Here is an 11,122-nt window from a genome sequence, read left to right as displayed (position 1 = left end):
AACCCTCTGAAAAGTCTTTTTGTCTTTTTTTTTGTTCTGGGACCCCTGGGTGTCATTGTTCTGGGACCCCTGGGTGCCATTGTTCTGGGACCCCGGGTGCCATTGCTATGTGACCCCCAAGTGTCCAGGTGTCATGGTTCTGGGACCCCCAAGTGACAGGGCTTATAACCTTTTGTTAACGTAATGCCCTTATTCTCTTGGGTGTTTAGATGCATTCTGTTATGTACAGGCCACATTACAGGTTAAAGACAAACATCGGCATGTGGCGTGACATTGATGTTGATGTTGACAAACGCAGATAAACAGTTCAATGAGGATGAGATGTACTGTGAGGCCGGCCTGTACTGTGACTATTAGTTTGTTCAGGTAAAGATCATGATTGTTCAGAACTCGCCTGAGGTCCCGGATCTCCGGCATTCATTATTGGAAGAGCAGGCAGAACAATTCAATAATTCCCAGTAAGTACTGGTTTTATTTATCTTGTGGAATGGAGAACAGGAGCAGGCGGTAGACCTTTGGGTACAGCAAGATCCTCATATAAAGATTTATTGAGCCTGTTTGCCAAAATCATACATCCCGAGTAAAAAACATCCTCATTAGGCTGATGTCATACGGTGTAGTCCCGGTGTAATCCTTGTAGTCCCTATCAGTGAGATGGAGAAGACTTGTATATCTGCAGGACGGGATGGGGGTGGTCTATCATAGTTACATGATTGAGATTTAGTCATAATAGGCATTGGGGGAACAGAACCAGCACAGTGATCTGTCACATAACAAAAATAGACAGAACCAGAATCTGTACCACAGACCTCATTCTAGTGACTTTACAAAAGAATACAATTTGCAATTTTTATGAGTTATAACTAGTTTACAGATAAAACCAAAATTGGTTCCAATAACCTTAATGAAAACCTGGCTTCCCAAAGCTCCTAAACAACACTGGTGGAACCGTGTCACATCTTTTTCCCTTTTCTATTCTGTTTTCCATGGACCTCAAAGTGTCAAGACTAGGCCTGGTGGACAGTGGTGGCCAATTATGTTCCCTGTGCCGTCCCGGACACTCTAGGTGCAAATATAAAGCTTCGCCTGCCTCAACAATGCACATTTTGGCTTAATTTTTCTTGGGTTCTAGAAGGCCTTGCCCTGGTATTGGGTGTAGCCCAGGTTCAGACTGTGGATGTAGTGGAGAATGCGGGTACAGAGGTGGTGCTGCAGAGAATGGATGGCAGATGGGGATGCCAAGGCGCAAAAGGGACTGCTGTGTAGATTAGTGGAAGTTGCAGGGGGCTACGGAGGTTTAAAGGTCTTACAGTTGTAGAGGAACGCTTCAGTACCTTTTAGGGGAGCTGCAGGCACAAAAGTTCTAGAGGAACATGGACTCCATGCTCAAGCACTGACACAACGTCCCACTTGATTTCAAATAGAGGATGCAGTCCCGTGATTATGGTTGCCAACTCATCACTTTAAACCCGAACACATATTAATTACACAGGTTCTGTGGCTGATTAAGGCTAAGTTTCCACTATTGCGTCCCCAAAGTCACGCAATTTACACTGCGACTTTACAATACCATTTATGTTGCGATTTTATGCGACTTTAAAAACGACTTTGATGTTCTGCGATTTAGCCAGAGTGATGTAATTCCTTATCCTGCTTAGTTATTTCCCCTTCCTGTCTTCCACACTCATGTACATCAGTATAGGAAGTGATGTATTTGGGAGGAGCAGAGATCATGTGCTTCCGTAGACTTCCGTGGAAGTCGCAACAAAGTCGTGGTGTCAGACATGTACATGCGACTGCATTGCGACTTAATATTTTTCTATAGAGAACAAGTCGCACCGAAGACGGAACCAAGTAGTGCAAGAACCTTTTTTGGAGACACTGTGACTTGAGTCGCACTAATTAGAATGAGGACCATTGAAATACATGGATTTTGACTTGTCATGCGACTTGTCACGTGTCTAGTCATAAAACAAGTCGCAGTAGTGGAAACAGAGCCTTAGGAGGTAATTAAACTCGCTTGGTGCCTTATCTGCATTTAATTAGCCTCAGAACCTGTGTAATTCAAAGGTGTTCGGGTTTAACCTCCCTGACGGAATGATTATTTTGGATTTTAGGTGCTGAAAGCGGTACAATTATATTGCATGGAAATTTGGCGTTTTATATTGTAGGTCTGTAATTCTTAACAATAACACACTTAAATCTGTCCAAACAAGAGTCTAGTAGATATCCCGGGTATGATAAAGTTTGAAACACAAAAAAACATAAATTATAATATAATAAATAAAAATAAATAATAATAAAAAAAAAAAAACATTTCCCCACGATTCACTATCGCTCAATTCTGCAAGTTTTCTAATTTACTATCGCTGTTTTCTAGCTGGTCTAAAGCCACTTTTGATGTAAAGGGACACTTTTTGGTTGCTATGGACAATCTCCAGTTTCCAGGCAGAAAGAACAGTATATATAACATAAAACTGCATGCAGGGCATGGGCCAAAGCACTGGGGACAAAAGGGATGTGAAATAATTTCATACAGTACTGTAATCTGTAAGATTACAGTACTGTATGTGTTATGTTTTTACAATTTTTTGAATTTGCTGCCAGGCTCCGCCCCCGTGCGTCGCGCCACTCGCAGGGAATGGAGCCTGGCATGGAGAGGCTTTGGAGGAGGACGGAGCCAGCAGACACAGCGGGGGACATCGCAGGATCCCGGGGACAAGGTAAGTAAAGCCACACCAGGATCCTACGATGTAATCCCAAGTGTGGCTCAGGGTTACCGCTAATGGTCCTGAATTTTAACCCCGAGCCACACTCTGGAAAACCGCCAGGGAGGTTAAAGTGATGAGGTGAAAACTCTACCCGTGATGTGTCATATGATGCAGCCACCACACTCCAGGTAAAACCCAGATGTGGCTGCCGGCGAAAGAAAAGACACCAACACTGGAACACAAGCCAACTGGGAGTCAATCGACCCTAACCAAGCTCTCTTATTCTCCTGCTTGTTCTGTAGACCATGGTGTTTAGATGAGCTGTTTGGGTCAAGCATCAGTTCAGCCCCAAACATCGCCCTTTCGGGTGTTTGCATGTTCTCCCGCCGAGTGCCCCACAATGCACTTGCGTGCCGCACAGTGCATTTTTTACAGCTCTTCTTGGCTGAAGAAATGCACCTGACCAGCGGTTTTACCAGCGATGAGGTGCAAGGCTTTGCCCAGTCAGGCCAAAGAGCACTGTGAGATCTCTGATTGGGCAGAGTTATGACTTTGTCCAATCATGGCTCAGTGCTCCTTGTCTCACCCCACACTATAAAAGGTTCCTTTCTGAGGAGATAGAGCTGGACTCAGTGGTGAGAAGAATGTTTGCAAGCTAGTTAGGCCCCTTTCACAATACCGCGACTCCAAAGTCACACAATTTTGTGGCCACAATTTTAGGGAATGCCTGTATAACTCGCATCAAAGGTGGATCAAAGTAGTGCAGGGATTACTTTGAAGTCGGCACAACTTGAAGTCGTACTAATATGAATGGTTGTCATTGGAAATCATGGGGAACGACTTGTCATGTGACTTTGAAGTCCCAAGTCGCAGGACAAGACATTGGAGTGTGGATCACCTGTATAGAGGTATCAGTACAGAGCTGGGTGTGTCCACACAAGGAATATAATACACATAAAGGGGGTGGGGAGAGGAGGAGAGAGGAGGGGAGAGGAGGGTCTGACCAGATTTCAGTTCATATAAAAGGCTCCTCACACCTGTACCCAGCATAGTGTGTGCCATCACATCGATCACCATGGTAAGTTATATTACCTATAGAGAGTTTATATTACCCGTCCTCACCCATCATCATTGTGTTCTCTTCTCCCCAGACTGCAATCCTCAAACCCACCAACAAAATGTTCTGTCTTCTGATCTTTCTGAGTCTCTTCTCTGCCTACAGCACCAAGGTGAGTACCTACCTTATCTCATTACCAAGGGGAATACCTACCTTTCCTCATTATACAAGGGGAGTACCTACCTTTCCTCATTACCAGGGAGAGTACCTACCTCTCCTCATTATACAGGGGGTACTTACCTTTTCTCATTATACAGGGGGAATACCTACCTTTGCTCGTTATACAGGGGGAGTACCTACCTCTCCTCATTACCAGGGGGAGTACTTACCTCTCCTCATTATACAAGGGGAGTACCTACCTCTCCTCATTATACAGGGGGAGTACCTACCTCTCCTCATTATACAGGGGGAGTACCTACTTATCCTCATTATAAAGAGAGAGTACCTACCTTTCCTCATTATACAGGGGGAGTACCTACATTTCCTCATTACCAGGAGGAGTACCTACCTTTCCTCATTATACAAGGGGAGTACCTAATTTTCCTCACTACGCAGGGGGAGTACCTACCTTTCCTCATTATACAGGGGGATTACCTACCTTTAATCATTATACAGGAGGAGTACCTACCTTTCCTCACTACCAGGGGAGTACCTACCTTTCCTCATTATACAGGAGGAGTACCTACCTTTCCTCATTATACAGGGGAGTACCTACCTTTCCTCACTACCAGGGAGAGTACCTACCTTTCCTCATTACCAGGGGGAGTACCTACTTTTCCTCATTACATGGACGAGTACCTACCTTTCCTTAATATACAGGGGGAATACCTACCTCTCCTCATTACCAGGGGGAGTACCTACCTCTCCTCATTATACAAGGGGAGAACCTACCTCTCCTCATTATACAAGGGGAGTACCTACCTCTCCTCATTATACAGAGGGAGTACCTACCTTTCCTCATTACCAGGGGGAGTACCTACCTTTCCTCATTTTACAGGGGGAGTACCTACCTTTCCTCATTACCAGGGGGAGTACCTAACTTTCTTTATTATACAAGGGGAGTACCTAGTTTTCCTCACTACCAGGGGGAGTACCTACCTTTCCTCACTACATGGATCAGTACCTACCTTTCCTCATTACATGGACGAGTACCTAACTTTCCTCATTATACAGGGGGGAGTACCTACCTTTCCTCGTTGCCAGGGGGAGTATCTACCACTCCTCATTGTGGAGGACAATAATACAATTGTTATTAATAGGAGGCATAGAAAACTGTGACTGTGGGGGAGGGGACATTAGAGTGTAAGCTCCTCTGGTGCAGAGACTGATGTGATTGGCTCAGTGATCTCTGTGCAGCACTGCGGTATATGTCAGTGCTATATAAATGTATAATAATAATATTAGTGGATGGGGAGGTTGGAGATCAGATGATGGAACCTCCTCATATGTTTGTACAGGCCCTGTTGCCGGAGGAGAGAATACTGAGTTTGCTGGAAGAAATTAATAACAGCGCAAACAAGGGAGAAATTCTGAACACTTTGTATGAAAAAGAGCTGGAGGAATATCGGAATACTGCAAAGACCCTCCAAGTAAGAAAATCATTTCCATCATTATAATATGGACCCCAAGTGTCATTGTTCTGGGACCCCCAAGTGTCAGGGTGTCATTGTTCTGGGGCCCCAAAATGTCAGGGTGTCATTGTTCTTGGGCTCCAAAGTGTCAGGGTGTCATTGTTCTGTGCCCCCCAAGTGTCAGGGTGTCATTGTTCTGGGACCCTAAGTGTCAGGGTGTCATTGTTTTGGGGCCCCCAAGTGTCAGGGTGTCATTGTTCAGTGACCCCCAAATGTCAGGGTGTCATTGCTCTGGGGCCCCAAAGTGTCAGGGTGTCATTGTTCTGTGCCGCAAAATGTCAGGGTGTCATTGTTTTGGGGCCCCAAAATGTCAGGGTGTCATTGCTCTGGGGCCCCAAAGTGTCAGGGTGTCATTGTTCTGTGCCCCCCAAGTGTCAAGGTGTCATTGTTATGGGGACCCCAAGTGTCAGGGTGTCATTGTTCAGCGACCCCCAAGTGTCAGGGTGTCATTGTTCTGGGGCCCCAAGTGTCAGGGTGTCATTGTTCTGTGCCCCCCAATCGTCGGGGTTACATTGTTCTGTGGCCCCCAAGTGTTAGGGTGTCATTGTTCTGGGACCCCCAAGTGTCAGGTTGTCATTGTTCTTCACCCCCAAGTGTCAGGGTGTCATTGTTCTGGGGCCCCCAAGTGTCAGGGTGTCATTGTTCTGGGATCCCCAAATGTCAGGGTGTCATTGTTCTTGGGCCCCCAAGTGTCAGGGTGTCATTGTTCTGGGGCCCCCAAGCATAAGGTTGCCATTGATCTGGGGCCCCAAAGTGTAAGGGTGTCATTGTTCTGGGGCCCCCAAGTGTCAGGGTGTAATTGTTCTTGGGCCCCCAAGTGTCAGAGTGTCATTGTTCTGCCCCCAAATGTCAGGGTGTCATTGTTCTGGGGCCCCCAAGTGTCAGCGTGTCATTGTTCTGGGACCCCCAAGTGTCAGGGTGTCATTGTTTTGGGACCCCCAAGTGTCAGGGTATCATTTTCTGGGGCTCCCAAGTGTCAGGGTATCATTGTTCTGGGGCCCCAAGTGTCATGGTGTCATTGTTCTGGAACCCCCAAGTGTCAGGGTGTCATTGTTCTGTGCCCCCCAATCGTCAGGGTTACATTGTTCTGTGGCCCCCAAGTGTTAGGGTGTCGTTGTTCAGGGACCCCTAATTGTCAGGGTGTCATTGTTCTGGGACCCCCAAGTGTCAGGTTGTCATTGTTCTGGGGCCCCAAGTGTCAGGGTGTCATTGTTCTGGGGCCCCCAAGTGTCAGGGTGTCATTGTTCTGTGCCCCCCAATCGTCAGGGTTACATTGTTCTGTGGCCCCCAAGTGTTAGGGTGTCGTTGTTCAGGGACCCCCAATTGTCAGGGTGTTATTGTTCTGGGACCCCCAAGTGTCAGGTTGTCATTGTTCTGGGGCCCCAAGTGTCAGGGTGTCATTGTTCTGGGGCCCCCAAGTGTCAGGGTGTCATTGTTCTGGGGCCCCCAAGTGTTATAGTGTCATTGTTCTGGGTCCCCCAAGTGTCAGAGTGTCATTGTTCTTGGGCCCCCAAGTGTCAGGGTGTCATTGTTCTGGGGCCCCCAAGCATAAGGTTGCCATTGATCTGGGGCCCCAAAGTGTAAGGGTGTCATTGTTCTGGGGCCCCCAAGTGTTATAGTGTCATTGTTCTGGGACCTCCAAGTGTCAGGGTGTAATTGTTCTTGGGCCCCCAAGTGTCAGGGTGTCATTGTTCTGCCCCCAAGTGTCAGGGTGTCATTGTTTTGGGACCCCCAAGTGTCAGGGTATCATTGTTCTGGAACCCCTAAGTGTCAGGGTGTCATTGTTCTGTGCCCCCCAATCGTCAGGGTTACATTGTTCTGTGGCCCCCAAGTGTTAGGGTGTCGTTGTTCAGGGACCCCTAATTGTCAGGGTGTCATTGTTCTGGGACCCCCAAGTGTCAGGTTGTCATTGTTCTGGGGCACCAAGTGTCAGGGTGTCATTGTTCTGGGGCCCCCAAGTGTCAGGGTGTCATTGTTCTGTGCCCCCCAATCGTCAGGGTTACATTGTTCTGTGGCCCCCAAGTGTTAGGGTGTCGTTGTTCAGGGACCCCCAATTGTCAGGGTGTTATTGTTCTGGGACCCCCAAGTGTCAGGTTGTCATTGTTCTGGGGCCCCAAGTGTCAGGGTGTCATTGTTCTGGGGCCCCCAAGCGTCAGGGTGTCATTGTTCTGGGGCCCCAAGTGTCAGGGTGTCATTGTTCTGTGCCCCCCCATCATCAGGGTTACATTGTTCTGTGGCCCCCAAGTGTTAGGGTGTCATTGTTCAGGGACCCCCAATTGTCAGGGTGTCATTGTTCTGGGGCCCCCAAGTGTTATGGTGTCATTGTTCTGGGGCCCCAAGTGGCAGGGTGTCATTGTTCTGGGACCCCCACATGTCAGGGTGTCATTGTTCTGTGCCCCCCAATCGTCAGGGTTACATTGTTCTGTGGCCCCCAAGTGTTAGGGTGTCGTTGTTCAGGGACCCCTAATTGTCAGGGTGTCATTGTTCTGGGACCCCCAAGTGTCAGGTTGTCATTGTTCTGGGGCCCCAAGTGTCAGGGTGTCATTGTTCTGGGGCCCCCAAGTGTCAGGGTGTCATTGTTCTGTGCCCCCCAATCGTCAGGGTTACATTGTTCTGTGGCCCCCAAGTGTTAGGGTGTCGTTGTTCAGGGACCCCTAATTGTCAGGGTGTCATTGTTCTGGGACCCCCAATTGTCAGGGTGTTATTGTTCTGGGACCCCCAAGTGTCAGGTTGTCATTGTTCTGGGGCCCCAAGTGTCAGGGTGTCATTGTTCTGGGGCCCCCAAGCGTCAGGGTGTCATTGTTCTGGGGCCCCCAAGTGTCAGAGTGTCATTGTTCTTGGGCCCCCAAGTGTCAGGGTGTCATTGTTCTGGGGCCCCCAAGCATAAGGTTGCCATTGATCTGGGGCCCCAAAGTGTAAGGGTGTCATTGTTCTGGGGCCCCCAAGTGTTATAGTGTCATTGTTCTGGGACCTCCAAGTGTCAGGGTGTAATTGTTCTGCCCCCAAATGTCATGGTGTCATTGTTCTGGAACCCCTAAGTGTCAGGGTGTCATTGTTCTGTGCCCCCAATCGTCAGGGTTACATTGTTCTGTGGCCCCCAAGTGTTAGGGTGTCATTGTTCAGGGACCCCCAATTGTCAGGGTGTCATTGTTCTGGGACCCCCAAGTGTCAGGTTGTCATTGTTCTGGGACCCTCAAGTGTCAGGTTGTCATTGTTCTGGAACCCCTAAGTGTCAGGGTGTCATTGTTCTGTGCCCCCAATCGCCAGGGTTACATTGTTCTGTGGCCCCCAAGTGTTAGGGTGTCATTGTTCAGGGACCCCCAATTGTCAGGGTGTCATTGTTCTGGGACCCCCAAGTGTCAGGTTGTCATTGTTCTGGGACCCCCATATGTCAGGGTGTCATTGTTCTTGGACCTCCAAGTGTCAGGGTGTCATTGTTCTGGGCCCCCAAGTATCAGGGTGTCATTGTTCTGGGGCCCCCAAGTGTCAGGGTGTCATTGTTCTGGCCCCCCAAGTATCAGGGTGTCATTGTTCTGGGGCCCCAAGTGTCAGGGTGTCATTGTTCTGGGGCCCCCAAGTGTCAGGGTGTCATTGTTCTGGGGCCCCCAAGTGTCAGGGTGTCATTGTTCTGGGACCCCCAAGTGTCAGGGTGTCATTGTTCTGGGACCCCCAAGTGTCAGGGTGTCATTGTTTTGGGACCCCCAAGTGTCAGGGTATCATTGTTCTGGAACCCCTAAGTGTCAGGGTGTCATTGTTCTGGGGCTCCCAAGTGTCAGGGTATCATTGTTCTGGGGCCCCAAGTGTCATGGTGTCATTGTTCTGGAACCCCTAAGTGTCAGGGTGTCATTGTTCTGTGCCCCCCCATCATCAGGGTTACATTGTTCTGTGGCCCCCAAGTGTTAGGGTGTCATTGTTCAGGGACCCCCAATTGTCAGGGTGTCATTGTTCTGGGGCCCCAAGTGGCAGGGTGTCATTGTTCTGGGACCCCCACATGTCAGGGTGTCATTGTTCTGTGCCCCCCAATCGTCAGGGTTACATTGTTCTGTGGCCCCCAAGTGTTAGGGTGTCATTGTTCAGGGACCCCCAATTGTCAGGGTGTCATTGTTCTGGGACCCCCAAGTGTCAGGTTGTCATTGTTCTGGGGCCCCAAGTGTCAGGGTGTCATTGTTCTGGGGCCCCCAAGTGTTATAGTGTTATTGTTCTGGGTCCCCCAAGTGTCAGGGTGTCATTGTTCTTGGGCCCCCAAGTGTCAGGGTGTCATTGTTCTGGGGCCCCCAAGCATAAGGTTGCCATTGATCTGGGGCCCCAAAGTGTAAGGGTGTCATTGTTCAGGGACCTCCAAGTGTCAGGGTGTAATTGTTCTAGGAACCCCAAGTGTCAGGGTGTCATTGTTCTGGGGCCCCCAAGTGTCAGGTTGTCATTGTTCTGGGACCCCCAAGTGTCATGGTGTCATTGTTCTGGAACCCCTAAGTGTCAGGGTGTCATTGTTCTGTGCCCCCAATCGTCAGGGTTACATTGTTCTGTGGCCCCCAAGTGTTAGGGTGTCATTGTTCAGGGACCCCCAATTGTCAGGGTGTCATTGTTCTGGGACCCCCAAGTGTCAGGTTGTCATTGTTCTGGGACCCTCAAGTGTCAGGTTGTCATTGTTCTGGAACCCCTAAGTGTCAGGGTGTCATTGTTCTGTGCCCCCAATCGTCAGGGTTACATTGTTCTGTGGCCCCCAAGTGTTAGGGTGTCATTGTTCAGGGACCCCCAATTGTCAGGGTGTCATTGTTCTGGGACCCCCAAGTGTCAGGTTGTCATTGTTCTGGGACCCCCAATTGTCAGGGTGTCATTGTTCTGGGACCCCCAAGTGTCAGGTTGTCATTGTTCTGGGACCCCCAAGTGTCAGGTTGTCATTGTTCTGGGACCCCCAATTGTCAGGGTGTCATTGTTCTGGGACCCCCAAGTGTCAGGGTGTCATTGTTCTGTGCCCCCCAAGTGTCAGGGTGTCATTGTTCTGGGGCCCCCAAGTGTCAGGGTGTCATTGTTCTGGGATCCCCAAATGTCAGGGTGTCATTGTTCTGGGGCCCCCAAGCATAGGGTTGCCATTGATGGGGGGCCCCAAAGTGTAAGGGTGTCATTGTTCTGGGGCCCCAAGTGTTATAGTGTCATTGTTCTGGGACCCCCAAGTGTCAGGGTGTAATTGTTCTTGGGCCCCCAAGTGTCAGGGTGTCATTGTTCTAGGAACCCCAATTGTCAGGGTGTCATTGTTCTGGGGGCCCCAAGTGTCAGGGTGTCATTTTTCTGCCCCGAAATGTCAGGGTGTCATTGTTCTGGTGCCCCCAAGTGTCAGGGTGTCATTGTTCAGCACCCCCCAAGTGTCAGGGTGTCATTGTTCTGGGACCCCCAGATGTCAGGGTGTCATTGTTCTGGGGCTCCCAAGTGTCAGGGTATCATTGTTCTGGGGCCCCAAGTGTCAGGGTGTCATTGTTCTGGGATCCCCAATTGTCAGGGTGTCATTGTTCTGGGACCCCCAAGTGTCAGGGTGTCATTGTCCTGGGATCCCCAATTGTCAGGGTGTCATTGTTCAGCGACCCCCAAGTGTCAGGGTGTCATTGTTCTGGGACACCCTAGTGTCAGGGTGTCATTGTTCTGCACCCCCCAAGTGTCAGGGTGTCATT

At 49.4% G+C, this 11,122-nt stretch overlaps 1 long non-coding RNA gene across 1 annotated transcript; it reads left to right on the top strand.

Moving 5' to 3' along the window:
- Positions 1 to 3,736: 3,736 nt before the first annotated feature.
- LOC141117750 (uncharacterized) lies at positions 3,737 to 5,419 on the top strand. Its single transcript, XR_012237206.1, has 3 exons — positions 3,737 to 3,789; positions 3,863 to 3,940; positions 5,286 to 5,419. It is a non-coding gene; the product is annotated as an uncharacterized lncRNA (long non-coding RNA).
- Positions 5,420 to 11,122: the final 5,703 nt, after the last annotated feature.

Source organism: Aquarana catesbeiana, linkage group LG13 (genome assembly GCF_042186555.1).
Source record: "Aquarana catesbeiana isolate 2022-GZ linkage group LG13, ASM4218655v1, whole genome shotgun sequence".
In the NCBI taxonomy this organism is placed as follows: Eukaryota; Metazoa; Chordata; class Amphibia; order Anura; family Ranidae; genus Aquarana; species Aquarana catesbeiana.
This window is presented reverse-complemented; position numbering and strand designations above follow the sequence as displayed.